This window comes from Erinaceus europaeus, chromosome 2 (assembly GCF_950295315.1).
Source record: "Erinaceus europaeus chromosome 2, mEriEur2.1, whole genome shotgun sequence".
NCBI lineage: Eukaryota > Metazoa > Chordata > Mammalia > Eulipotyphla > Erinaceidae > Erinaceus > Erinaceus europaeus.
Genome location: NC_080163.1, coordinates 16414792 through 16441971, shown reverse-complemented (window position 1 = coordinate 16441971; position 27180 = coordinate 16414792). Strand labels below are relative to the sequence as shown.

General features: G+C 44.7%; 1 pseudogene; it reads right to left on the bottom strand.

The window, feature by feature from the left end:
- Positions 1–15509: 15509 nt before the first annotated feature.
- The window catches only part of LOC103112538 (zinc finger CCHC-type and RNA-binding motif-containing protein 1-like), a 53414-nt pseudogene continuing 41743 nt past the window's right edge, over positions 15510–27180 (bottom strand).

Below are 27180 nucleotides of genomic sequence, written 5' to 3'. Positions count from 1 at the left end.
AATTCACCACTCATGAAGCTTTCCCCCTGCAGGTGGGGGCTGTGGGCTCAAACCCAGGTCCCTGAACATTGTGGCATGTGCACTCAACCAGGTGTGCCACCACCCAGCCCCTCTGGGTTAATTTAATTTTTTTTATTTTATGTTTATTTTTATTTTTATTTATAAGATGGAAACACTTGTAGAACTAAGCCTTCCCCCCACTGCAGGTGGGGACTGGAGACTTGAACATGGGTCCTTGCATACTGTAATATATGCACTCTACCAGGTATGCCCCCACCTGCCCCCTCTTCTTCTCTATCTCCCCCCTTGATTTCAATATCTATCAAATAAATAGGTAAATCAGTAAGTAAATAAAACTAGAATTCACCCCGTTGATGTGTCTCACTGAGCTGATACTTAGCTCTCCTTTTTTAAATTTTTATTTATAAAATGGAAAATATTGACAAGACCATAAGAGGGATACAACTCCACACAATTCCCGCCACCAGAACTGCACATCCCAGTCCCTCCCGCTGATAGCTTTCCTATTCTTTATCCCTCTGGGAGTATGGACCCAGGATCATTATGGGGTGAATAAGGTGAAGGTCTGGCTTCTGTAACTGCTTCCCTGCTGAACATGGGTGTTGGCAGGTCGATTCATACTCACAGCCTGTCTCTCTCTTTCCCTAGTGAGACAGAGCTCAGATCACGTTGGTGGGGTTGTCTGCCCAGGGAAGTCATGTTGGCATCATGGTAACATCTGGAACCTAGTGGCTGAAAAAGACTTAATATATAATGCAGAACAAATTGTTGACTAGTCATGAACCTAAAGTCTAGAATATTGCAGGTGAAGATTTGGGGGTCTCCATTTTGGAAAAAGCTAGTAGGTCTGTTTTAGGTATATTCCAAGCGGCCCATGACTTTACTAGTTTTTTCCTGAGCCTGATACCTAATATGCAGGTAGACTCAGGTTATTGTCTGGGGAAATGGTGTCATAGTTGGAAAAAGGACTAGTAAGCTGCATCAGGAAAGAGAGTAGCTCCCAAATATGGGGAAAGTATATAAATATTGTTGACTGTAACCTCCATCGATTTGATCTGGGGTGGGGCCTTAGTCTGCAGTGAGTCAATAAATGAAGGAAGCAAGCAGAAAGACCTAAAAGGACACCATAAAGTACCTAATGAAATAGTTTCTGCTTAGACCTAGATACCCTCCTCACCTACCTCCTATTGCATGTCCCTCAATCACTCCAAAGCTCACCTTGTCTGACAAAGTAAGGACTACAAAAGCTGAATAAGGGCAAGAGACTGGCATACTTGAATGATGACTCTTTAGTCACTACTAGGCCACCCCATCACCTGGGGTCCTAGTCAGGGAGTCCCAGATTTACCACACAGACATGATAGGCCTAGACCTCTAACAGATCCCTCTCACCATGGTCACTGGTCATCTCCATCAGGAACAACATAATGGACCCCTTTGGGGCCTCTGTAGATCCTTGCCCTCAATGTGGATGCTTAACTTTCTTGTCTGCTCCTTCCAGTAGATGGGAAAAGTCTGCAGCTTTGACTCAGTTCTGTTTATGCTGTTTCAGCCTCCCTGGGAGACTCATGGTCCTGCTGGAAAGGAGCCAAGCTTGAGCACTGACTGAAGTGGTCACATTTGGACCCACTATTGCAACACCCACCTCCTACTTCCCTCCCCCACTGTCACCCATTTCCCTAATGCCTAAATCTAGTGTGAACATGTGCATGGGACTGCAGAAGGGCCACTGTCTTCCAGTTCTAGAAAGTCCTTCTCACCTCAGCTGGACTTCCTCCATACAGGAGAGCACCCCTGTTGTGTGAGAGGCTGCACTGTTAGCTTGACATATCTTTCACCCAGGGAAAGTAGAGAGGAGGCTCACTGCACTTCTGTAACTGCCAGCAATTGTTGTCCCAGCCTGAAGGCTGATTTGCTTCCAGATCTTTCTCCACAGGACCCACAACTGCCAGTCAGGCAGAGCAGCTGGCCAGTCTGCTTCTGTTTGCCAGGCCTAGCAGTGGGTACTTGAGGGGGTGAGTGGGAGGGGGATGGACACTACCAGGGCATTCCTGAGCCTCACAGCTCAAGACCTGCCTTCTCTGAAGATGTTTCTGATGTCAGAGTCCAGACCTCCAAGGCTTTTGCAGCCATCCCTGAACTCAGATAAAAGTTGTTCTGGCAGATCCTGACGACTATGCTGTGTGGTGTGTTTGTGTTCCAGGCCATTGCAGAATCAGCCCAGCTTGAAACCACAGACACATGGCTTATTGATGAATGTTCTCTCCTGCTAGAAGACAGGCTGGATCTGCTTGACTCTCCCCCATGTAGGCAGCCAGACTCTTCTGGTACTTAGACACAGAAACTCAGTGCTGGCTTCATGTGACACAAAGGCAAAAGGAATCCTGGAATAAGCTCAGCAGAATGAAGAACAGAAGAGCCACAGAATGTTCAGAGCTGCTAGAGGGTCCAAGGTCTTGCAGGGGCTTAAGTCAGACTTGAATGTCACTGTGCCCTTTGATTGGCTCCACTGTTCTCTCAAGCATATTCGTGTGTGTGGTGGTGGCCATGGCAGCCTGCTGTGCAAGGACCCATGTTCTCTGAATTTCAAGAAGCTGGCTGACCCAGCCTAAGCCATATATGCCCCTCTCTGGAACAATCACTATGTCCAGAGGTGGATGTTAGGGTCTGCCTCCAAGGGCCAAGCTTTCATCCTGGCATCCACAAGGGGGAGAGAAGAGTATAGGTCCCATTGTTCTATAGGACTCAAGACTCGAGCAGTCAAGAAGAAATCTCCATAGTGCTGGGCTTGTGTCATGGGAGAGAGACCAGGAACTTGTGGTGGCGTGGTAATACAGTTCTTTATTTATGCGGGAGCCCCAGAGTTGGGTCTGAGCACAGCAGGTTAAGTCACATGGCACCAAGTAGCAATGGCTAGCATCAGCCTCCCTGTCTGCATGCCTGCCTCCTCCAGGTTGGGACACTGAAAAGAGAGAGAAACCAGAAACAGAAGTGACTTTTATAGGATAAAACCGGAAGTGGCAAGTCGGAAATGGAAATGGCTAGTAAAAGGGGGTGGAGAAGAAAAAAGGCACACTGGGAACTTCTTTAGCAACTGTTGCGATGGTTTTAACTGGTGGTATTAATGTTAACCTGCAGGCAGGGCAGGTCTCGAGATAGAAAGAAAATAGATTAGGCAAAACAATGATTATGTAAATAGGTTATAGTATCAGCAATGCAGCAGGGGGGATTGGCTTAATGCCCGACACATAGAAACAGGGATGCCCACATAATACGAAGCATAAGGACCTGCACAAGAATATGAGTTTAAGCCCATGCTCCCCACCTGCAGGGGGATTCTTTGCAAGCAGTGATGTAGGTCTTCAGGTGTCTATCTTTCTCTCTCCCTTTCTCTCTCCCCCTCCTCTCTCATTTTCTCTCAATAACATGGAAAAAATGGTTGCCAGGAGCAATGATTCTTAGTGCGACACCAAGCCCCAGCCATAACCCTGGAGGAAAAAAGAAAAAAGAAAAGGAACAAAGGAACAGGAATACCCTTCTCCAAAGCAGGGAAGATGTTTACTGCACAGGCTAAAGTCACAGACACCAACTGTGTATTTTTCCCCCCTCTCTACCATATACCAACAATACTTGTAGAGAGCAGACATGATTTTGCATAAGAACCAAAGGAATCAAGGGATTCTTGTTGCTCTTGTGAAATGCACTAGGTTTTCAGAAAGAATCTGTGTCAAAACCTACTTCATAAAGTCATGCTGACTTTTTCCTTGCTGCAGGGGGGCCTCTGGTGCTGGAAACATCAACTGTGTCTTACAGAATGGGTCTTACAGAAAACATTCTGCTCTCAGAGCCTTTGCAAATTCTCAGAGGTTCTGGCTGAGCCTTTACAGTGGCGGAAGTTGTGGGATTATGCAAAAGTATGGTAGAGCATAGGGGAACTCCCCCAACCTTGAGATGGAGGTCTGAAAAGACATCCCCACATATCAGTCTCTCCTTTTCAGGGATAGAGCAGAAAATGCTTTTCCTGACTCAGCTTCCCCTTATCAGCCTCCCTAGGCTTCACAGAGGCCTGCAACTTCTAACACTTAGCTCATTCCTCTTCTGCAAACCAAATGGTTGCCTGCTTGAATACTCCTCACACTGCTGCCTTGCCAGTAACATAACAATGAGACTTCCACACACCCCACTTCCCGGTTCTTGGTTCATCATGACTTACATCAATATTGTGCCATTCTCTACTTTATCTCACTCTGCTGTTTTAACAACCATGTCCTTCCTAACAATTTAGATAATTAACATTTCTTGCCTCATGGAAACTAACTGTTTTGACCTTTTTGTATCTTATCAAAACTGGTCATTCCTTAGCTCTCCCCACCATAGGGACACTGACCCTTTGTAAACCTGTGATTACTGACATATGTGAAAATGTTCTTTGTCCCACCTTGCTATATAAGCCTTATCCTTTCTTTGAATAAATTGGAAGTTCATACCTGAGTTTCCCCTGGCACTTCTTTCTGCATCACACGGCCACTAGAATCAGTGACGAGAAGGCCAGTGGCTTACCTCTGTTGCGAGGCCACCCACATGAGCACCAGCAGGAAGTCATTTTTCTGTCACTCAGAACAGTGAATCACCAGGGCCTGCAGATAGCAGCCTCCACGTGGGCTCAAGAGCTGGTTGCAACCTCTTGGGCACCTGCCTGGCTTCTCTCCCTCTGTGCACCAGTGTGAGACCACATACAGGATGATGAACTCTCTTGCAACCTTTTCTTTTCACTGGCAAGAGTCCACCTGGTCTACCTTGTGCTTGATCCAAGCTTGAGCCCAGCCTCCACCACACTAGAGGAAAATTTGGTGCTGTGACTTCTCCCTCTCTCTTATTTGTCTCTCCTCTCTCTCTCTCTCTCTCTCTTCTTCTCTCCTTCTCTCTCTCTCTAGCTGAAAAAGTCAACCTGGAGCACTGAAGCCCCAATGATGACAAAAATTATTTTTCTTTTCAGCTTTGTTTATCAAATGATTTATGGGATCTATACTCAGTGGAGTACTACTCAGCAATTAAAAAGACAGTGTTGTATCCTTTGGAAAAAAGCAAGTAGAACTAGAGATAATTACGTTTATTGAAGGATAACTCCCAGTTGATTTCACTCATATAGAAAATTGAAACACATGAACTTGAAGGGGGGGAATCAACCCATATCTAATACTTTGGGGGCACTCTGGTGGTTATCACATGGGGGGAGCACAGAACTTTGATGGTGGGAGTGTGTGAAATCATAGTCTTGTTCTTTTATGTTCTTGTAAATAATTATTAAATCGATAATAATATAAAAATAAAATTAAAAAAAAGGAGTATTGTATTGTCCCATCAGTAACAGTGAAATCCAGGCCTCTGTGACGTTATTGGGGTGGCTTTTCAGGCAAGGAAGTCTGGAAGCTGCTTGTGGTTGACTCAACCGTGCCAGGCCATCTGCCGATCTGTGTCTTGTCTGCCCTCAGCCAGTCCTCTCTTCCTGGGACCTCTGGGACCAGCAGCCTGGATGAGTCCTCCTGGCAGCCTCTGCTAGTTACCTGCATCCTTCCTACCAGCCAGAGCTCCCAGCAGGGCTCTGCAGGGTCTCTGGAAAGGCAAGGAGGCACTTTTGGCCTGAGAGAGAGTCTTCAAATGTCAGCTGCTGAGCTTCTCTGGACGAACAGCTTCAGGCTCCCAACTTGACTAGAAATGTTAGCTATCAGGCTCAGGCAAAAATTAACTGAAGTCATAACCCCCTGGAACACACCTCAAGTTAACTTCCTTGCTTCTCCCCATACAAAGGTTCCCCCAATTTCATCTGCTTTATTCCTACCTTTGGGTTCCTGTTTATTAAACATTTTGTCCTGCTTTATATTTTACTGACTTTCAGCCACCAAGTTGCAGACATTGCTATAAATCCATCCTGACTTCCCTGAGCAGATGACTTCACTAATGTGTCCCAGAACCTCACCTCTCCAGAGTCCTACCTCACTAAGGAAAAGCAGAAACAGGCTGGGAGTGTGGATAGACCTGCCGATGTCCATATCCAGTGGAGAAACAATGACAGAAGCCAGCTCTCCCACTTGCTGCACCCCATAAAGAGTTTTGGTCCATACTCCCAGAGGGATAGAGAATAGGAAAGCTTCTCGTGGAGGGGATGGGACATGGAGCTTTGGTGGTGGGAACTGTGTGGAATTGTACCCCTGTTATCTTATAATCTTGTTAATCATTATTAGACCACTATTATGATAGAGAGAGCTAGAGAGAGGTAGAGAAGGACTCCAAGGTTACTTGTATCACTAGGATGGAGCCACCAAAGAGGGACAGGGTGGTCTTCGTCTCACTTCTTTGTTCTGTAAGCAAGAGGAATATTCTATTTTAACAACAGGTTATGCACCCTGGCCCTGAGAATCTACATCTCTCACAGGTTCCTATGTGACACCGATCCCACTGGTCTTGGGATCACACTTTTTAAAACTATATAGTTTATTTATTTTGGATAGAGACTGAGAAGTTGAGAGGGAAGGGGGAGATAGAAAGGGAGAGAGAGAGAAACCTGCAACATTGCTTCACCACTAATGAAACATCCCCCTGCAGGTGGGAACTGGGGGCTTGAACCTGGGTCCTTGTGCACTGTAATGTGTGTGTTCAACCAGTGTTGTTAGAGTTCGGGGCTCCAGCAGGCCAGGCTAGCTTCACCGCGGCAGACAGAGACCCGAGGACACATGGCTGGGCCGGGAAGCTGTATTTCTTTATTCACGAACAACAATTCATAAACTAACCCAAACTAATCACCACACAGATCTGTCCTACATCCTTCTCCTCACCCGGTGCACCAAGAACTCCCCCACTACATAGCATAGGGGGCGGGGAGAAAGAGAGGCGCCAAACTAGCAAGGGCCAAACCAATTCTCCTGGCGGGGGGAGAGCGAGACCAAACCAATGTGAAGCATACAACAAACCAGGTGAGCTGCACCCTCACCCCAGCCCTGGGACCACAATTTGAGAACTGGCAGTGTGGGAGGCTGGGCAGTGTCACACTAGATTAAGCGCACTTAGTACTAAGTGCAAGGACCCACGTAAGGATCTTGGTTTCAGCCCCAACTCCCCACTTGCAGGGCAGTCACTTAACACATGGTGAAGCAACTGGTCTGCAGATGTCTATTTCTCTCTCTCTCTCTCTCTCTTTCTCTCCCTCTCTCTCCATCTCCCCCTCCTCTCTCAATATCTCTGTCCAATCCAATAAAAATGGGAAAAAATGGCAGCCAGTAACAGTGGATTCATAGTGTTGGCACTGAGCCTCAGCTATAACCCTGGAGGCAAAAAACAAAACAAACAAAAAATATAGGGAGAGAGAGAGAGAAAATGAGAGAGAGAATGAGAGAGAGAGGAAGAGAGAGAGAGAGAGAGAACCAGAGTGTGTATCATGGAAATGATCTGCCTTCCTTGCTGGCCTATGGCAGCAACTGTCTCAGGCACTAGGATACAGATCCAGACGCCCCCTCCACACCACCCCCATCCCACAGAAGAGCTTGGGGTCAGGGCGTCACAACTGTCTGGGTGAACTTTCACTGAACCTGAACAAGAACAGCCAAGCTAATCTGAACTGTCTGTGCCATCACTGCCAGTTCTGTGTTATATCATGGTGTGAGAGAGAAACAGGCTTCTTCAGACCTAATCCCTTGACTCCAACTAGAAGGTCTCAGTGCCATGAGCTAGGGGAAAAAAAAAAAAAAAAACAACTCCTACCCTAGTGAGAGTTACTTGAGACAGAATTGAAATAGTCAAGCAAACATTTGTGTCTTTCAATTCATGAATCACCCCCAGAAATTGGAAAATTTGGGGTGGAGTAATGCCAGGATTGAACTTCTCAAGGGGGTGTGAAATATCTTGGGACCTGGGGAGAGATGGGTTATGGTGTACTTGGAACCTTCTTGAGAACTTCAGCCTTGGATTCCCACCCAAGTGGGAGACAGACATTTCTCAGTACACACACATACACACACATATACACACACACAAACACACACACACACACACACACACACACACACACACACAAACACACACACACCCCTAGTAAGCACAGCCTGGCACTATTTCCATTAAGCAAATAGTCATGTCTAGGAATAAGTCCACTGAGAATTGTGATCTTTCCCAAAGTGCCCATCAGCCAATGACTGGGTGAAGAGAATGATGGACCTCTATACTCCATGGAATACGACTCTGCAATAAAAAGGAGGCTATTGTACCCTTCAGGACAAAATAGATGGAACTAGAGACTCCTGGAGTCTTTAAGAGGTGAAAGACAACTCCTGGAGTGTTTCCCTCAGATGTGGAATATCTAGAATTTAAACATGCCAACTAACAACAACAACAAAAGTAACCAAACTGTAGATCCTCTTTTAGACTTCATGAGAACTCTGCTAGTTATCTTGAGGGGTGAGGTGGGACACAGAATTATGAGTATTATAGACACATGCAGGTTGAGGCTTAAAAAACCCAACAGGCCTTATGACACTGCTAAATCTTTAACAATTCTAGGCTGGTCATGCAGTAACCCAAGCCCCCCCCCCCCCCCCATGACTGCAGTGGACAGGCAACTAGTCTCCTTCCCCCCCATGCCAGTTCAAACCTTCAGAGAAAAGTTAGTGTAGTGTTAGAAAAATGTAAATAAAGGAGATGAGAGACCCTGCTTTGAAATCAAGAGCGCCCGACACAGCGTTAATACAGGAGGTCTTTATTATGGGATGAAGCCGCAGGTTATCCGGATTCTGGTCGCCTCTTACATCTCTGTCCCCCTCACTCAGTAAGTACATCAGACAGACACTGACATTTTCTGTCCAACTGGTCAACCTGTCTGTCACTTTACCAGGAATTCTCCTAGCACTTCTTCTTTTTTTCTTTATTTATAAAAGGAGATATTAACAAAACCATAGGATAAGAGGGGTACAACTTCACACAATTCCCACCACCAGAACTCTCTTTCCCATCCTCTCCCCTGATAGCTTTCTTATTCTTTAACCCTCTGGGAGTATGGAACCAAGGTCATTGTGGGATGCAGAAGGTGGAAGGTCTGGCTTCTGTAATTGCTTCCCTAATGATTCTCTCCTTCTCCTTCTCCTTCTCCTTCTCCTTCTCCTTCTCCTTCTCCTTCTCCTTCTCCTTCTCCTTCTCCCTCTCCTCCTCTTTCTCCTTCTTCTCCACCTCTTTCTCCTTCTCCTTCTCCTCCTTCTTCTTATTGATTTAATACTGATAGACAAGACTGTGGAATAATAAGGGTACAATTCATACAGTTCCCACCACCAGAATTCTGTATCCCATCTCCTCCACTGGAAGCTTCTCTATTCTTTAGCCCCCTGGGAGTATGGACCCAGGGTCATAATGGGATGTTGAAGGTGGAAGGTCTGGCTTCTGTAATTGCTTCTCCACTGAACATGGGCATTGACAGGTCGATCCATAACCCCAGCCTGTTTCTATCATTCCCTTATGGGGTAGGGCTCTGGAGGTGTGTGTGTGTGTGTGTGTGTGTGTGTGTGTGTGTGTGTGTGTGTGTGTGTGTGTGTGTGTGTTTGCAAATTAACCCAGAAGAAAGACACTGATTACATTTAACATTACCCTGAGAGGATTAATTTCTCTATAGTGTTTCACTGGCCAATAGTGTATCGTAAACATGACCTCATGGGACCTCTGGCCTGGCCTACACACACTGTGACCCTGACACTCATTTTACTTGCTTCCATTCATCCAAATCATGAACAGATCTCTTGGAGAGCACCTACAGGAGCTAGTGCCTTTACCAGTAGAAGTTATATTAACGACTGCTCAGAGGGGAGCAATCTATCCATAGTAGATGGGTAAGAAATGCTGGTGTGTTAGAAGTATAGGGGGGCTGGGTGCAGTGGGTTAAGGGCACATGGTGCGGAGCACAAGGACCTACATAAGGATCCCAGTTCAAACCCCCAGCTCTCCACCTGCAGAGGGATCGCTTCACAAGCAGTGACGCAGGTCTGCAGGTGTCTTATCTTTCTCTCTCCCTCTCTGTCTTCCCATCCTCTCTCGATTTCTCTCTGTCCTATCCAAAAACAATGACATCAGAAACAACAACAATAATAGTAACAATAACAGTAAACAACAAGGGCAACAAAAGGGATAAAAATAGCCTCCGGGAGCAGTAGATTTTGAGCCCCAGTGATAACCCTGGAGGCAAAAAGAAAAGTATAGGGTGGGGGGAATAACTCACTTGGATATCGTGCCGCTTTGCTACATGTGTGGCCTAGGTTGGAAGCCTGGTCCTCACTGCACTAAAGGAATCTTCTGGACTGTGGTCTCCTTCTTTCTGCTACTCTGTCTCAAGATAAATAAATAAATAAATAAATAAATAAATAAATAAATAAGAGAGGAAAAGAAAAAAAAAATGATTGACAACATTCATGTTGTTTAAAAGCCCTTCTTCATGGGCGGAAGGTAGATAGTATAATGGTTATACAAACAGACTCTCATGCCTGAGGCTCCAAAGTCTCAGGTTCAATCCCCCGCACCACCATAAGCCAGAGCTAAACAGTGCTCTGGTTAAAAAATAAATAAATTGAAAAGTCCTTCTTCACATAATTCACCATTTGCTGAGTTGGGGGCTTTCAGTGGTAGAAATCAAACACTTAGAAACCAATCAGTTGAAAATTTTTTTGTTGCGAGGAGTGGCGGGCAGGTGGTTGTGCATTTGGTTGAGTGCACACAGTACAGTGTATAAGGACCCGAGTTCAAGCCCCTGGTCCCCACCTGCAGGGGGAAAGCTTTGCGAGGGGTGGAGCAGGGCTACAGGTGTCTGTCCATCTCTTTTCCTCTCTATCTCTCCCTCCCCTCTCAAGTCCTCTCTGTCTATATCCAATAAGTAAATTAACTAATTAAAAAAAGAAGGCAAAATGTTTTTTAAACAAGTTCTCTAACTTTATACTTTTCTTCATACTCTTAATTTTTTATTATCTTTATTTATTTATTGAATAAATTCAGCCAGAAATCGAGAGGGAAAAGGGGTGCTAGAGAAGGAAAGAGAGAGACACTTGCAGCTCTGCTTCACCACTCGCAAAGTTTTCCCCCTGCAGGTAGGGACCAAGAGCTCGAACTTGGGGCCTTGTGCATTGTAACATGGCTCTCAACCAAGTGTGCTGCCACCCAACCCCCAAGAAATGTTTTTGAAACCCTTCAACAGAACAAGTTTGATTATGCTTAAAGGCTTTGTTCTGCTAAAGGAGCTTCACCTCTCAGGAATGTGCCCCTTTAAAAATTAAATGTTTCCGGAGTCGGGTGGTAGAGCAATGGGTTAAGCACAGGTGGCACAAAGCGCAAGGAACCGTGTAAGGATCCCAGTTCGAGCCCCTGGCTCCCCACCTGCAAGGGGTCACTTCACAGGCAGTAAAGCATGTCTGCAGGTATCTATCTTTCTCTCCCCCTCTCTGTCTTTCCCTCCTCTCTCCATTTCTCTCTGTCCTAACAACGATGACAATAATAATAATTACAATAACAATAAAAAAGCCAACAAGGGAAAATAAGCAAATACAAAAAAAAATTTTTTTTTTAAGTTAAATGTTTCCCATCGCTGTGATTGGTTACCTGAGCCTGTGTTTTGTTTTTTTTTTTTTGCATTTCCTTCAAGGACTAATGAAATTGAACATCTTTTCCTGTGCTTGTCAGAGGCCACTCACATATCTTAGAAGACTGTTTTCATCATTTTTAAAAAAACATTTCTTTTTAATATTGAATTATTCCCCTTTTGTTGCCTTTGTTGTTTTATTGTTGTAGTTATTGTTGTCTGTCTTCGTTGTTGGATAGGACAGAGAGAAATGGAGAGAGGAGGGGAAGCCAGAGAGGGGGAGAGAAAGATAGACACCTGCAGACCTGCTTCACCACCTGTGAAGCGACTCCCCTGCAGGTGGGGAGCCTGGGGCTCAAACCAGGATCTTTAATCCGGTCCTTGCACTTTGTGCCACATGCACTTAACCCGCTGTGCTACTGCCCAACTCCCTGTTTTCATCATTTTTCTGTTAAAATAACTCGTTTTCTTTTTTTTTTCCTGTCCCCAAAATATCTTTATTGTTTCTCATGAAGGGAAGGTTACATAGATTATATACTTCATTCAATTTTTTAAAAAATTTCATTAGTGATTCAATAATGATTAACAAGATTGTAAGATAACAGGGGTAAAATTCTGTACAGTTCCCACACCAGAGTTCCCTGTTCCATCCCCTCCATTGAAAGTTTCCCTAGTCTTTATCCCTCTGAGAGTATGGACTAGAAATCTTTATGAGGCACAGAAGTTGGGAGGTCTGGCTTCTGTAATTGCTTCTCTGCTGGACAAGGACATCAACAGGTGGATCCATACCCTCAGCCTGTTTCTGACTTTCCCTAGTGGGGCAGGGTTCTGGAAAGGTGAGGTTCCAGGACATATTGGTGAGGTCATCTGCCCAGGGAAGTCAGGATCGAATCATAGTAGCATCTGAAACTTGGTGGCTAAAAGACATTTAACTCTCCCTTGTCCTTTTCAGCACCCTTTTGCCAATTCAAAGGTGAGTTATAATTTTCTACTATGGATTCTCTTTGTCCCCTCCTCTGTAGTTTCTCTCCTACTGACCTGGAAATTCTGCTTCCACTTAGAATTGCCAGGGTCCCAAGGGAAAGCTATCGGGGGAGGGGGTGGGATATGGAGATTGGGCGGTGGGAATTGTGTGGAGTTGTACCCCTCCTACCCTATGGTTTTGTTAATTAATCCTTTCTTAAATAAAAAAAAATAAAATAAAAAATAAAATAAAAAAAAAGAATTGCCAGGGTCCCAAGGGGTTTATTTGAGGAGAGTCACCTAAGGTACTTCATGCAGCCATCTTGATTCTGCAACCTGTCTTTTTATTACTAAGTTGTGAGTAATTGTTTTTTCCTTGTCACCTGGGTTATCGTTGGAGCTCAGTGCCTGCACAAATTATCCACCAATTGTGGTGTGTTGGGGATTATGCCAGCTCCCCTGCATTGCTTGATACTATGGCCTATTTACATAATCATTGTTTTGCCTGAAAGATCCCCACCCAAGCCTGCAGGGTACATTAATTCCCGCCAGCTGTCTACCTTCCCAGAGTGCCTTGTTTTCTCCACCCCCTTTCCTAGCCAATCCCATTTCTGACTTGCCACTTCTGTTTTTACCCTATAAAGCCTGCTGTTGTTCCTGGTTTCACTCTCTTTCTCAGCATCCCGGCCTGGAGAAGGGCTGAACTGCATAATGGGAGGCGGCCATTTTGCTAGCTTCATGTGGCCTAAACCCGCTGTGATCACACCTAACTCTGGAGCAACCACATCAATAAAGAATTGTATTACCGTACCGCCACGAGTTCCTAGTCTCTCTCTCTGGCAAAGCTAACCTGGCAGTAGTGGACTTTTTTTTTCCTTCCTTTTTTCTTACTAGATAGGACTGAGAGAAATTGAAAGGGGAGAATAAATTTGGGGGATGGGGGCTCAAACATGGGTCCTTACACATGGTAACATGCGTGCTCAACCAGGTGCTCCACCACCTGGCCTCTGTGAACATTCTTTATGGATACAAGCCCCAAGAGATGTTTTTTAATCTTTTCTGTTTTGTAGATTGCCTTTCACTTGGTAATGGTGCTAAAGGACTCCACTCTCGATGTGTAGAAGGCCAACAATTGATCTCTTTGAGAATTAAGAGATTGCTGATGCAGCCCAGATGGATTTTTACTGTTATTGGCCATGCTTTTGGTTTTCAGATCTCAGATAGTGTTAACTAATTCCACATTGTGAAGATTTAGTTCTATGTTTTTTAGTTCAGTTAGTAGCAAAATTTGGGGAGATGACCAGTTTCTGCAAAACTAAATTATAATCTGAAGATTGTGCTTGAACAAACTGCCTAAGGGTGTGGTGCCTAACTGATTCCAGTTTCAGACACACAAATTTTTGCTGAGGGGGTGAACACATCATAGCACTATTTCATTGCTTGTGAGAGTGCCAAATCTTAACAACTAGACTACCAGGGAGCACCACTGCTTGCAAAATTCCCCTTTGCATGATGCCCCATGGTGGCTGGACACTTGAACCCTGATCCTTGGGCAAAGCAAAGTGTGTGCTCTTTTGGGTGAATTATTTCCCAACTCCCTGAAGCTCCCACCTTATAAATAAGAAAAGGATTCCAGGAGTCGAGCGGTAGTGCAGCAGGTTAAGCACAAATGGCACAAAGTGCAAGGACCAGCATTAAAGATCCTGGTTCGAGCCTCCAGCTCCCCACCTGCAGGAGAGTTGCTTCACAGGCGGTGAAGCAGGTCTGCCGGTGTCTATCTTTCTCTCCCCCCTCTGTCTTCCCCTCCTCTCTCCATTTCTCTCTGTTCTATCCAACAATGACGGCAACAATAATGACTACAACAATAAAACAACAAGGGCAACAAAAGGGAATAAATAAATAAATAAATATTTTTAAAAATAGGATTCCATTAACTCGTTCAAAGGATCCCTTTCACCTGGGGCTAGCTGCCTGCACAACCCCACCATTCCCAGTGGCCTTCATTTATTATTCTATCTTGTTGCTAAAGGGTAAGAGACAGAGAGAAGGGGAGGCCCCTGCAGCACTGTGCCCCACTGGCCCCTCCTCCCACCCACTTCAGGTGAGGACCGGCTATTTGAACTAGGGTCCTGAGGCAAAGCACGTGTAATATATGTGCTCTAATGGGTAAGGTCCTAGAAGAATCTTTTAGAGCTCTTTTTTTAAAAAAATAAAATTCTCTTGACATTTTTATTAACAATGAACAACAGTAAGTCACCCAACTTTTCAGTCTTTATGAACTTTTTTTTTCTAAAGATGAAATTTATTTCAAAAGTCCTCATGTAAACCATCACATATGAATAAACTTGTATGAACTCAAACAAATCTATTTATTTTTCTTGGGATGATGTTTTCATTACTCTAATGGTACATTTTTTTTAATTCTAGTGAACTATTTTCAAGATCAATGCTTAATAGCAAATCTTGTTTTATTCCTTCCACTCTTCTCAGGCAAGACGGAAACATGATACATTAAAAGTATTTTGCAGCTCCTATGAACTATTTTGTAGTAAAAAAAATCTATTTGGTACTGTTTGGATGCTCAATTTCTTTTTAAAAAATATTATTTATTCCCTTTTGTTTCCCTGATTGTTTTATTATTGTAGTTATTACTGTTGTTGTCATTGATGTCGTCGTTGTCAGATAGGACAGAGAAACGGAGAGAGGAGGGGAAGGCAGTGAGGGGGAGAGAAAGATAGACACCTGAAGACCTGCTTCAGGGCCTGTGAAGCGACTCCCCTGCAGGTGGGGATCTGGGGGATCCAACTGGGATCTTCACGCCAGTCCTTGTGCTTCCGCGCCATGTGCTCTTAATCTGCAGTGCTACCCCGCGACTACCCTATATGCTCAATTTCTAAAAGTATTCTTGAGTCCAAATAAATGGGGTACTTCAAAACGACCATTTCAAAATGATATTTACAGAATAAGAAGTATAACTGTAGTCACTGAGTTCTTCTTCGTCACTGAAATATGTGCTTTTCTTTATTCTCAGGTGTTGTAAATCATCTGATGATAAGGGAACCGCCCAAACTGGGTTTTCATTTGTTTGGTTCTTCTTCACTGTTGGCTTGCTGGAAAGCTCTGGCCTGACTGAGACTGTCCAGATCAGGGTCTTTTCTTTCATCATCACTTTTTTCTATTTCTTCATTTTTTTCCTTCTGGCTCAGGAATTTTTTTTTTTCCTTTATTTTTCCCGTTCTTCTTTGGAGGTTCATGTTTTCCAAGCATATTGCTAGGACAGGCATAACTTAAGCGTTCACTTTCCTCACACCCATGACACTTAGACTTATCAAAGTAGCTCCATCTTTGGATGAACTCAGCTGTTCTTCCATTGTTCCCCCCCCCAGACCATTTTTCCCCTTTTGTTGCCCTTGTTGTTTTATCATTGTTGTGGTTATTATTATCGTTGTTTTTGTAGCTGTCGTTGGATAGGACAGAAAGAAATCGAGAGAGGAGGGGAGAGAGAGGGGGAAAGACACCTGCAGACCTGCTGCACCGCCTGTGGAGCGACTCCTTTATAGGTGGGGAGCTGAAGGCTCTAACCCGGATCCTTACGCAGGTCTTTGAACTTCGCACCACATGCACTTAACCCGCTGCTTTACCGCCCGACTCGCTGCTCTTCCATTGTTAATAGCAACGCTTGTTTTTATCACTCTATCAAATAACTGCTTATTGTTTATTGCTCTGGTTTAGTTTGGTGCAAAGTCTTTATCCTCCTGGTATATACATATTATTAAATATTTATTTATTTCCTTTTGATACCCCTGCAGGCCTGCTTCAGCGCTTATGAAGCGACTCCCCTGCAGGTGGCGAGCCAAGGGCTTGAACCGGCATCCTTCCCTGGGTCCTGGCACTTTGTGCCACCTCCGCTTAACCCGCTGCGCTACCGCCTGACTCCCAAGTAGCTCAGCCCTTCATTATAGTAACCCTGGATTAAGTCATAATTGGTGAGTTAAAAGGGCAGGTTGCATACATACATGATGCTTTTACTTGGGGCCAACCCGCTGCTCATTTCTGCGGGTGGAGTGGGCAGGCTGTCCGGAATGCACTGGAGCTGAGCGCATTAAACCGCAGCCCAAAACCCCTGGTCCTTGACCCCCGCTACTGAATTCACTAGGAGTAGAGGCGCCTGAACTGAGAAGCCAAAAGTGACCGCAGCCCCTCCCGGTTGTCTCCTCTTTTTATTTTTTTAGGTTTTTATTTTATGTTTTCCTAATTTTTTAAATTATCTTTACTTATTGGATAGAGACATCCAGAAACCAAGAGGGTAGGGTAAGATAGAGAGGGAGAGAGACAACTGCAGACTTGATTCACCACTTGCAAAGCTTTCCCCCAGCAGGTGGAGGCTGGAAGCTGGAACCTGGGTCCTTGAGCACTTTAACCTGTGGCTCAACCAGATGCACCGCCATCTGGCCCCTCTTTTATAGGCTCTTATGCCAAGAAACTGTAATGCTTGTTGGTATCCTCAGTTTACATAGTTGAGTCTCCTCTGTGCGCTAGTAACTCTGCCTGTCATTCTCAGCTGTGATGACAGCCCAGAATTTTAGTCAACAGGGTCAGAGTCCCACCCTCAACTCTGGCCCTGAAGTCAGGAGTAATTTACTTAATTAGCAACCCTGGGAGTTAATTGCTTACTGGTTGGACAGAGTCTGAGACAGACACTTGAAATTCACTAGGAGCCTGATTTCTGAGGAGGACAAAGAGATTACAGGCATTTAACATAATCGTGCCTTTACTGTGCTGTTATGAATCTTATTACATTAAGTGTCTGTCGAACCACAGGGGGCCCTAAATAATGGGGCTGTGTGGAATTTCTTTGAATGTAAGTGCTTCTAACACTAGCCCAGCTAATAAAGATCGTGCTCCCTTAGGGGGGTAGACACACCGATGTGGAAGGTCTGTTTATTAGCTTGCTGCTCAGTAATTCATATAATTCCTAATGAAGTCAGTGGGCAGTCTTCAATGTGTATTTTGTTCTCTGAAAAAGACTTTTGCAACAATAGATAGATAATACTTGGTACCTGTAGATACTTTGTACCTACTTCTGTCCATGGACTTCACAGGACACAAACTTACAAAATAAAGATCCCCAAAGTGCAAGGACCGACACAAGGATCCCAGTTTGAGCCCCCGGCTCCCCACCTGCAGGGAATCACTTCACAGGCGGTGAAGCAGATCTGCAGGTGTCTATCTTTCTCTCCCCCTCTCTGTCTTCCCCTCCTCTCTCCATTTTTCTCTGTCCTATCCAACAACAAGGACATCAATAACTACAACAATAAAACAACAAGGGCAACAAAAGGGAATAAATAAATGTTTTTAAAAATTCTAAAAAAAACCCACAAAGATCCCACAGGATAAACAGTACTCTTGTTACTTTATTTTTATTTACTTATTTATTTGTTTGTTTTTATTATTGGATAGAGGCAGAGAAATTGAGAGGGAAAGAGGACATAGAGAGGGAGAGAGACAGAGAGACACCTGCAGCCCTGCTTCACCTTTTGTGAAGCTTCCACCCTGCAGACGGGGACCAGAGGCTTGAACCTGTGTCCATATGCATTGTTACGTGTGTGCTTAACCTAGTGTGCCACTGCCTCCCTCCCCACCTCCCAGCCCCATTGCTTTTTCATAGTTTTCTGGCTGTTCTTACAACATCTCTAGGGGTCACACAGAGGGCGTGTGATACAGGCCCTGGCAACATACTGAGGGATGTGAGGGGCATGTAGAACCCTACCTCTGAGAGTTCCCTGAGTCCCTCACTGTCCCTATGGCAAGAGCAACAACTTCCTTCTATTCTCATAGAGATAGCATTGTTAGGGGAGGCACAGTTGTGGAGACCAGGAGCACAGAGACCACCAGTGCATCGGAGAGCAGGTGGAGGAAGGGCTTTCCAACTGATATTTGAGATCCTATGACCAAGAGGAGCCAGGTCATCTAAGAGCCAGTGGCAAGATGGGAGTGAGCAGAAGGACCAGCAAGTCTGTAACCCCATGGGCAGGGCAGGCATGGTGGGTTCAGTACCAACCAGGAGACAGCTTGTATGTGCAACCACGGGTGAAGGTCACCCAGGCAGAAGGGGACTGGGGGACATACTGGGGTGAGGAAAAATTCTGGAAGGCACTGAAGGTCACATCAAGGACTGTATTCTTTTCTTTTTTTAATATTTATTTATTCCCTTTTGTTGCCATTGTTGTTTTATTATTGTAGTTATTATTGTTATTGATGTCATCGTTGTTGGATAGGGCAGAGAGAAATGGAGAGAGATGGGGAACACAGAGAGGGGGAGAGAAAGACACCTGCAGACCTGCCTCACTGCTTGTGAAGTGACTCCCCTGTAAGTGGGGAGCAGGGGGCTCAAACCAGGATCCTTACCGGTTCTTGCACTTGGCGCAAGGTGCGCTTAACCTGCTGCGCTACCGCCCAAATCTCATCAAGGACTGTATTTCTAAGTCTGGAAGGAGCCACTGGAAAGTTTCAAACTGGCAAATGTGAGATGCTGATGTTTCCTGAAGATTCTGGCTGCCCTGTATGACAATGGCTGTGGAGGCCCAGAGGGGCGGGACACTGCTGAGAAGGCTGGTAAACCCCCCTCCCCACCACCACTCTGTCCCCACTGCATGAGGTGGAGGACTCTGAGTCCTGCTCCTCCAGCTCTGAGGGTGCGTGTCCCCCTCACCCCTTAGAACAAGACTTCAGGGATTCAGGTGGTAGCGCAGTGGGTTAAGCGCATGTGGCACAAAGCCCAAGGGCCTGGGTAAGGATCCCGGTTCGAGCCCCCAGCTTCCCATCTGTGGGGGAGTCGCTTCACAAGCAGTGAAACAGGTCTGCAGATGTCTATCTTTCTCTCCCCCTCTCTATCTTCCCCTCCTTCTTCTTCTTCTTCTTCTTCTAGCGTTTGCCCTTCTTCCGAAGCCAGTCAACAGAATCAGGTTGAGCCTGATGTAAAGTTTTGAGACCTCCTTTGAATCTGGAGAGGTGGCAGTCGTTGACTATGTGGGTCATAGTCTGTCTGGAGCCGCAGGGGCAGTTCGGGTCGTCTCTGGCTCCCCAGCGATGGAACATAGCGGCACACTGGCCATGGCCTGTTCGATACTGATTAAGGAGGGCCCAATCATAATGTGCTAGGTCAAAGCCGGGTTGACGCTTGCAGGGGTCTGTGATGAGGTGTTTGTTCTTTACCTCAGCTGACTGCCAGCTCTGTTTCCAAGAGACTGGAACAGGGAAGTTCAGTGTAGGCATAGGGGACCAGATTGGGTGACGAGACGTCAAGCGTTGAACAGGGTGGGCGAAGATATCCGCGTATATTGGCAGGTCCGGTCGAGCGTAGACGTGGGAAATGAACTTAGATGATGCCGCATCCCGACGAATATCTGGCGGGGCGATGTTGCTAAGAACTGGCAGCCATGGAACCGGGGTGGAACGGATGGTTCCAGAAATTATCCTCATGGAGGAATATAATTTGGAATCGACCAAGTGGACATGGGGGCTACAGAACCATACTGGGGCACAGTATTCTGCAGTGGAATAGCATAATGCCAGAGAGGATGATCGTAGTGTGGAAGTGCTCGCGCCCCATGAGGAGCTGGCCAGTCTTGCAATGATGTTATTCCTCGCGCCCACCTTTGCTGCAGTTTTTATGAGATGTTCGTGAAATGACAGTGTGTGATCGAGAGTAACGCCAAGATAGACTGGCTGGGCTTCATGCCGGATTCTCGTATCACCAAGCTGCACATTAAGCTCACGCGAGGCCGAGGCATGGTGTAGATGGAAAACAGATGATACCGTTTTTGCAGTGCTAGGGATTAGTCGCCATTTTTTACAGTAATCAGATATCAGAGACATGTCTTTCGTGAGTGTTTCCTTGAGGATGTCGAACTTGGATGCCTGAGTTGCACAGCAGATGTCCTCGGCGTAGATGAACTTCCTTGAAGAAGTTTCTGGGAGGTCATTGATGTAAATATTAAATAGCGTAGGAGCCAGAACAGAGCCCTGGGGAAGGCCACTTGAGAAAAGTCTCCATCTGCTAGACTTGTCACCCAGATGTACCCGGAATCTTCTGCTTTGGAGAAGAAACAATATAGTGTTGGCCACCCATTTCTGTCTGTCCTATCCAACGATGACGACATCATCAGCAACAACAACAGTTGTTTACAACATAAAAACAACAACAAGGGCAACAAAAGGGAATAAATAAATAAATAAATAAATAAGTATTAAAAGAAAAGAACAAGATTTCAATCCACTCATGAAGCAGTAGAAATTCTTAGAGGTGGGGTGTTTCCTTGGAAACAGTCCAGGAACTACCTCCAGCTCAAAATGGACACACCCTGGAAGCTTCCTCCACTTCTGACACTGTTGCTTCATTGATTTCTTTGAAAACATATTTTATTTGACGGGGGAGAGAGAGAAAAAGAGGGGGGGCCCAGAGCACTGCTAAGCTCTGACTTATGGTGGTGCTAGAGTTTAAACCTGGGACCTGGAGCCTCAGGCAGAAAGTCTTCTGCATAACTCATGTGCTATTTCCTTAGCTTTTAAATGCTTTCTAAAAAAGAAGATTTGGGGGAGCTAGGGAGACAGACTAATGATTCTGTAGAAAACTTTCCTGTCTGAGGCTCCCCAAGCCCCAGGGTCAATCCCTGACACCACCATATGCCAGGACTGAAGAGTCTTTCTTTCTGAATCTCTGCCTCACTAAAATAAATGAAAATATTTATTTAAAAGAAGTTATTTTTTTTTACATATCTAGATTCTCATGAGACACAGATGAAAACAGCTTTTCCCTTCTGTTGGCTGATTCTTCTGTTAATACATAGAGCACTGTGACTTTTTTTTTTTTGAGCATGTCACTGTAGTGACTTCACTGTTAGAACTGCAAAAAATTTGTTAAAAATATAACCATTTTAGAATCATCTTAAATTTCATTATTTTACTTAATAAAAAAACCCACTACTTTATTTATTTATTTGATAGGACAGAGAGAAATTTAGAAGGAAGAGGGCTAAAGAGGGAGACAGGCAGAGAGACACCTGCAACCCTGCTTCACACTCATGAAACTTTTCCCTTGCAGGTGGGGTATGGGGCCTTCAACCTGAGTCCTTGTGCATTGTAACGTGTACACTTAACCAGGTGTACCAACATTCGGCCTCTCATTCCGTCATTTTACCAACTCTCCTGACAATTGTCCCTTGAGAATCAAAAGATGCCCATAAGTAAAGAAGATCTTGGGTTTTGGTGTGAAACGAAAGCCTGCCTACTCTGCTGTCCTCTGATTAAATATGACAACCCATGTGTGACAAACAGTAAAGGTGACTCAGAAACTTTTAACAGGAGAAAATGGAAAAGGAGATTAGTTCTGGGGCCGGGCAGTGGCGCACCTGATTAAGCACACATAGTACTAAGCTCAAGAAGCCCCAACTCCCTACCTGCAGGAGGAATGCTTCACAAGTAGCAAAGCAGGTCTGTATGTGTCTATGTCTTTCCTTCTCTCTCTCTCTCTCCCTCTCTCCCTTTCTCTCTCTCTCTCCCTCTCTCCCTCTCCCTCTCCCTCTTCTCTCTCTCTTTCCCTCCTCTCTCAATTTCTCTCTGTCCTACCCAGTAAAATGAGGGGGAAATGTCCACAGGAGCAGTGGATTCATAGTGCTGGCATCAAGGTCCAGTATAACCCTGAAGAAAAAAAAAAAAAAAGGATGTTAGTTCGTCTTGGGATATAGTCCCCAGTCCCAAACAAACAGTATAGAAAGGGGTTGTCCAGCAGAGAGAATCTTGGCTTGGAGAGGATGGCAAGAACCAGGCCAGGTGAGCAGCAGGTAAGGGGCTGAGTTGAAAGCTGAAGTAGAGGCATGCCCATCCAGAGAACTGCCCTCCCATGGGGCTGGGCAAGGAGCACACATGTTGCCATATGTCTCTTTCCCTCTCTATCTCCCCTTCCTATCTCAATTTCTCCCTGTTATATCAAATAAAGGGGGGAAAGTGAAGGAGGGGATGACTACCAGGAGTGGTGAATTCATTGTGCAGACACTGAGCCTCAGCAATGACCTTGCTGGGAAAAGAAAAAGAAAACAAACAAAACCCCACAAACACACCCCTCTGTGCTAGGGGCTGGCCCACACTCCCAGGTGCGCTCTCTTGTAGTTTCCAAGTTTATCTCCTAGAGTTTTACAAGTTTTCTTGTAGTTCCTCCTGTAGTCTTCCAAGTTTCTTCTTCTTTTTTTCTTTTTTATACTTTAAATTACAGAATTACATAACAACAGGGGTTTGAATCCACACCATTCCCACCACCAGAGTTCCGAATCTTCACTCTCCCCACTGCAATCCACCACAGTTCCCCTAAAATTTTAGACATGGGCCAACCATCTTCTCTACAACTCTCTGTCCACATTTATACATAGTTGCCCCTTCTTTTCCTGACTCAATCCTCTCTTTCCCTCTAAGCCACTCATGACATCATAACTACCTCCATATGTCCCTCTCCTTTTCCTCCTCTTTCTCTGGGTGCTGATGGAGCTGGAGTACTGAGTCCTCTTATCTTCATCCTATCACTTCTTCCCTGCTGGAAGTAAGGATCAAGGCTGTTTATGGGGAGTAGAAGGTGGGAGTTTTGGCTTCAGTAGCTGCTTCTCTGCTGAGTAAGGGCATTGACAGGTCTATCCATACCCCCAGCCTGTTTCTGTCTTTCCCTAGTGGACTAGAGCTCTGGAGATGCTAGGGTCCAGGACACATTGGTGAGGTCATCTGCCCAGAGAAGTTGGGGTTGAGTCATGGTATCATCTGTAGCTGGAAGATGTCAGCATCTGTCTGGAAGCTGGCATGACATAAGTTGAGACAATATGGCTAATGAACAGGAATCAGCAAGTAGGATCAGAGCAGATGAGATTAGGGATTTTAGGGTAGAAAAAAGCTAGGAGAACCATTTTAGGCATGTTCCTGAGGGCACAGAACTATGGTAGTTTTGCTTGAGTTTGGTAGCTAGCCTGTGGTTGGATGAGAATATTGTCTGAGAGTCAGAATTTATGATGCCTTCTTTAGGCACTTCAACGGTTATTAAGCATTTTGACTTTGAGTTATATGACTGCCCCTTATTTATGGATACATGCACACCTGTATCCAGTACCCTAAACCCTAGCCTAATCCAGTATCTATTGCTTAAATAACGTGCCATCAAATTCCAAGTTTCTTCTTCAAGATGCTAGAGAGATGGCTTTTTTTTGGAGGAAATGTTCCCATCCTTCCAGATCTATGTGGGCCAAAGTGATCTGCCAGCTGGACTCAAGATTTCATCCCTGGCACCACCATATGCCAGACTTAGCAATGCTCTTATCTCTCTTTCTCTGTCATCTCATGCAAATAAACAATTTCTTAATTTTTTTAAAAAAATGCATCTGACAGCCTATTTTTGTCCAAATCTTTTCTCCCATTTTATTAGATAGGACAAAGAAAAATTGAAAGGGGAGGAGTTGATAGAGAGAAAGATAGACACCTACAGACCCACTTCACCACTTGTGAAGCGATCCCTCTTCAAATGAGGAGCAGGGGCCTTGAATCGGGTCCTCATGCAGGTCCTTACACTTAATACTATATATGCTTATGGGGCTGCACCACTGCCCCGGCCCCCAAATCTGTGTTTCTATTCACTGTTCCTCAACTGCCCCCCCAACTACTTTTTTTTCCCAAACCCAACTATTAATGACCTTCTGCATCACAGACTTGCATGGATCTTACTCATGAGAGAGATTTTTTTTCCTTCTTATTCTTTGAGACAAAACAAAACATTTCTTTATTGGGGCCAGGCAGTGGCTCGCCTGTTTAAGTGCACACACTACAGTACACAAGGATGCAGGTTCAAGTCCCTGTTCCCGACCTGCAGGGGGAAAGCTTCACGAGTGGTGAAGCAGGGCTGCAGGTGTCTCTCTGTCTCTATCCCTATCTCCCTTTCTTCTATCAATTTCTCTCTATATTCAATTATATATATATATATATATACATATATATATATATATATATATATATATATGAAAGAAATCATTTTAAAAACATTTCTTTTTTTCTTTTTCAGAGTGGCCCTCAGTGGAAGCCAACAGTTTCCCCCCCCCCAATATCTATTTATTTAATAAAGACAGCCAGAAATCAAGAGGGAAGAGAGGAGATAGAAAGGGAGAAAGACACCTGCAATGTCGCTTCACCACTCGCAAAGCTCTCCCCCTGAAGGTGGGGTCCAGGGACTCAAACCAGGCCCCTTGCACATTGTGGCACAGGTGTGCCACTACCTGGCCTCCAAAACAAAACTTTAATAGTGATTTCATATTGATTTACCAAATTATAAGATAATAGGGGTATAATTCCACACCATTCCCACCACCAGAGTTCTGTGTCCCCATTCTCTTCACTGGCAACTACAGTAGTTCTTTCAAGGTCACAAATACAGGTTGACTTATATCTACCCCTGTCTATCTATATCTGTACCTATTTGGGGGGCACTTTCATGAACTGCTGTGGTCCTACCTTCACTTTATTTCTTTTTCAAATTTCCTTTTTAAAAATTTTATTTATAAAATGGAAACAATGACAAAACCATAGGATAAGATGGGGTACAATTCCACACAATTCCCACCATCAGAACTCTGTATCCCATCCCCTCCTCTGATAGCTTTCCTATTCTTTATCCCTCTGGAAGTATGGACCAGGGTCATTGTGGGATGCAGAAGGTGGAAGGTCTGGTTTCTGTAATTGCTTCCCTGCTGAACATGGGAGTTGACTGGTCAATCCATACTCCCAGCCTGACTCTCTCTTTCCTTAGTGGGGCAGAACTCTGGGAAATCAGAGCTCCAGGATACATTTATGGGGTTGTCTGCCTAGGGTAGTCTAATTGGCATCATGGTAGTATCTGGAACCTTGTGGCTGAAAAAAGAGTTAACATAAAAAGCCAAACAAATTGTTGACTAATCATGAACCTAAAGGCTGGAATAGTGCAGATGAAGATTTGGGTCTCTATTTTGGAAATAGCTAGTAGGTCTATTTCAGATATATTCCAAAGGGCCCATGACTTTATTAGTTTTTGCTTGAGCCTGACATCTGATATGCAGGGTAGATCCAAGTTATTATCTGGGGAGATGATGTCATGGCTGTAAAGAGGGCTAGAATGCTGGATCAGGGAAGAGAGTAGCTCCCAAATATGGAAAAAGTATATAAATATTGTTGACTATAAACCCCACTGAATTGATCTGGGGCCCATATTCAACACAGGAGCCTATGTAACTTCTGCATCCCTGTAGGTCCAAACTCGAATTCTGTGGTCATGAGTAGGAACATTCCAAGTTGCACCTATTTCAGGACCTATCTTCCTCAGGTGGTAGATAGATTGTGTTACCCAACACCCCTTTGAAGGATGTAGCTTTTTCTACCATTGTTGATCCACACTGAGGGCAAAGTTGTATGGGGGCCCACAAAGGGGTCCATTTTGTTGTTCCTGATGGAGATAACCAGTGACAATGCAGGAAGGATCTATTCGAAGTCTAGGCCCATCGTGTCTCTGTGGGAATCCCAGCACTCCCTGACTAGGGCCCCAGCTGATGGGGTGGCCTGATAGTGACTAAAGAGTCATCATTGAAGTATGCCAGTCTCCAAAATATACAAAGAGCTCAGAAAACTTAGCAACAAAAAAGCAAATGACACCAACCAAAAATGGGCAGAAGATATGAACAGAATATTATCTACAGAAGAGATCCAAAAGGCTAACAAACACATGAAAAATTGCTCCAGATCACTTATTGTCAAGGAAATGCAAATAAAAACAACATTGAGATACCACCTCACCCCTGTGAGAATATCATTCATCAAAAATGACAGCAGGAACAAATGTGGGAGAGGCTGTGGGAACAAAGGAACCCTTCTGCACTTCTGGTGGGGATATAAATTGGTTCAACCTCTGTGGAGACAGTCTGGAGAACTCTCACAAGGCTAGACATGAACTTTCCATATGACCCATAATCCCTCTCTTAGCGACATACCCCAAGGACTCCATAACACCCAACTGAAAAGATATGTGTACACCTATGTTTGTAGCAGCACAATTCATAAAGGCTAAAACCTGGAAGCAAACCATGTGCTGAATGAACAACAGATAAGTGGCTGAGAAAGCTGTGGTATATATACACAACGGAATACTATGCAGCTATTACGAACAATGAACCCACCTTCTCTGATTCATCTTGGATGGAGCTAGAAGGAATTATGTTAAGTGAGCTAAGTCAGAAAGACAAAGATGAATATGAGATGAACGACTTATACACAGAAGCTGAGAAAGAAGAACAAAAAAGGAAACTCAAAACAAGGTCTGACTGAGTTTGGAATAGCGTACCAAAGTAAAAGTCTCTGGGTGGAGGGTGAAGGTGGATGTTTGGCTTCATTGGGTGAAGGTGGGTGAGGGAGGAGGATGGGATGGGACACAGTCTTTTGGTGGTGTGAATGGTGTTTATGTACACTCCTATTAACTTGTAGTTATATAAACCACTATTTAATTAATATGAGAGGGGAAAATTGATTGAATATCTCAAACTTTTTAATGCACA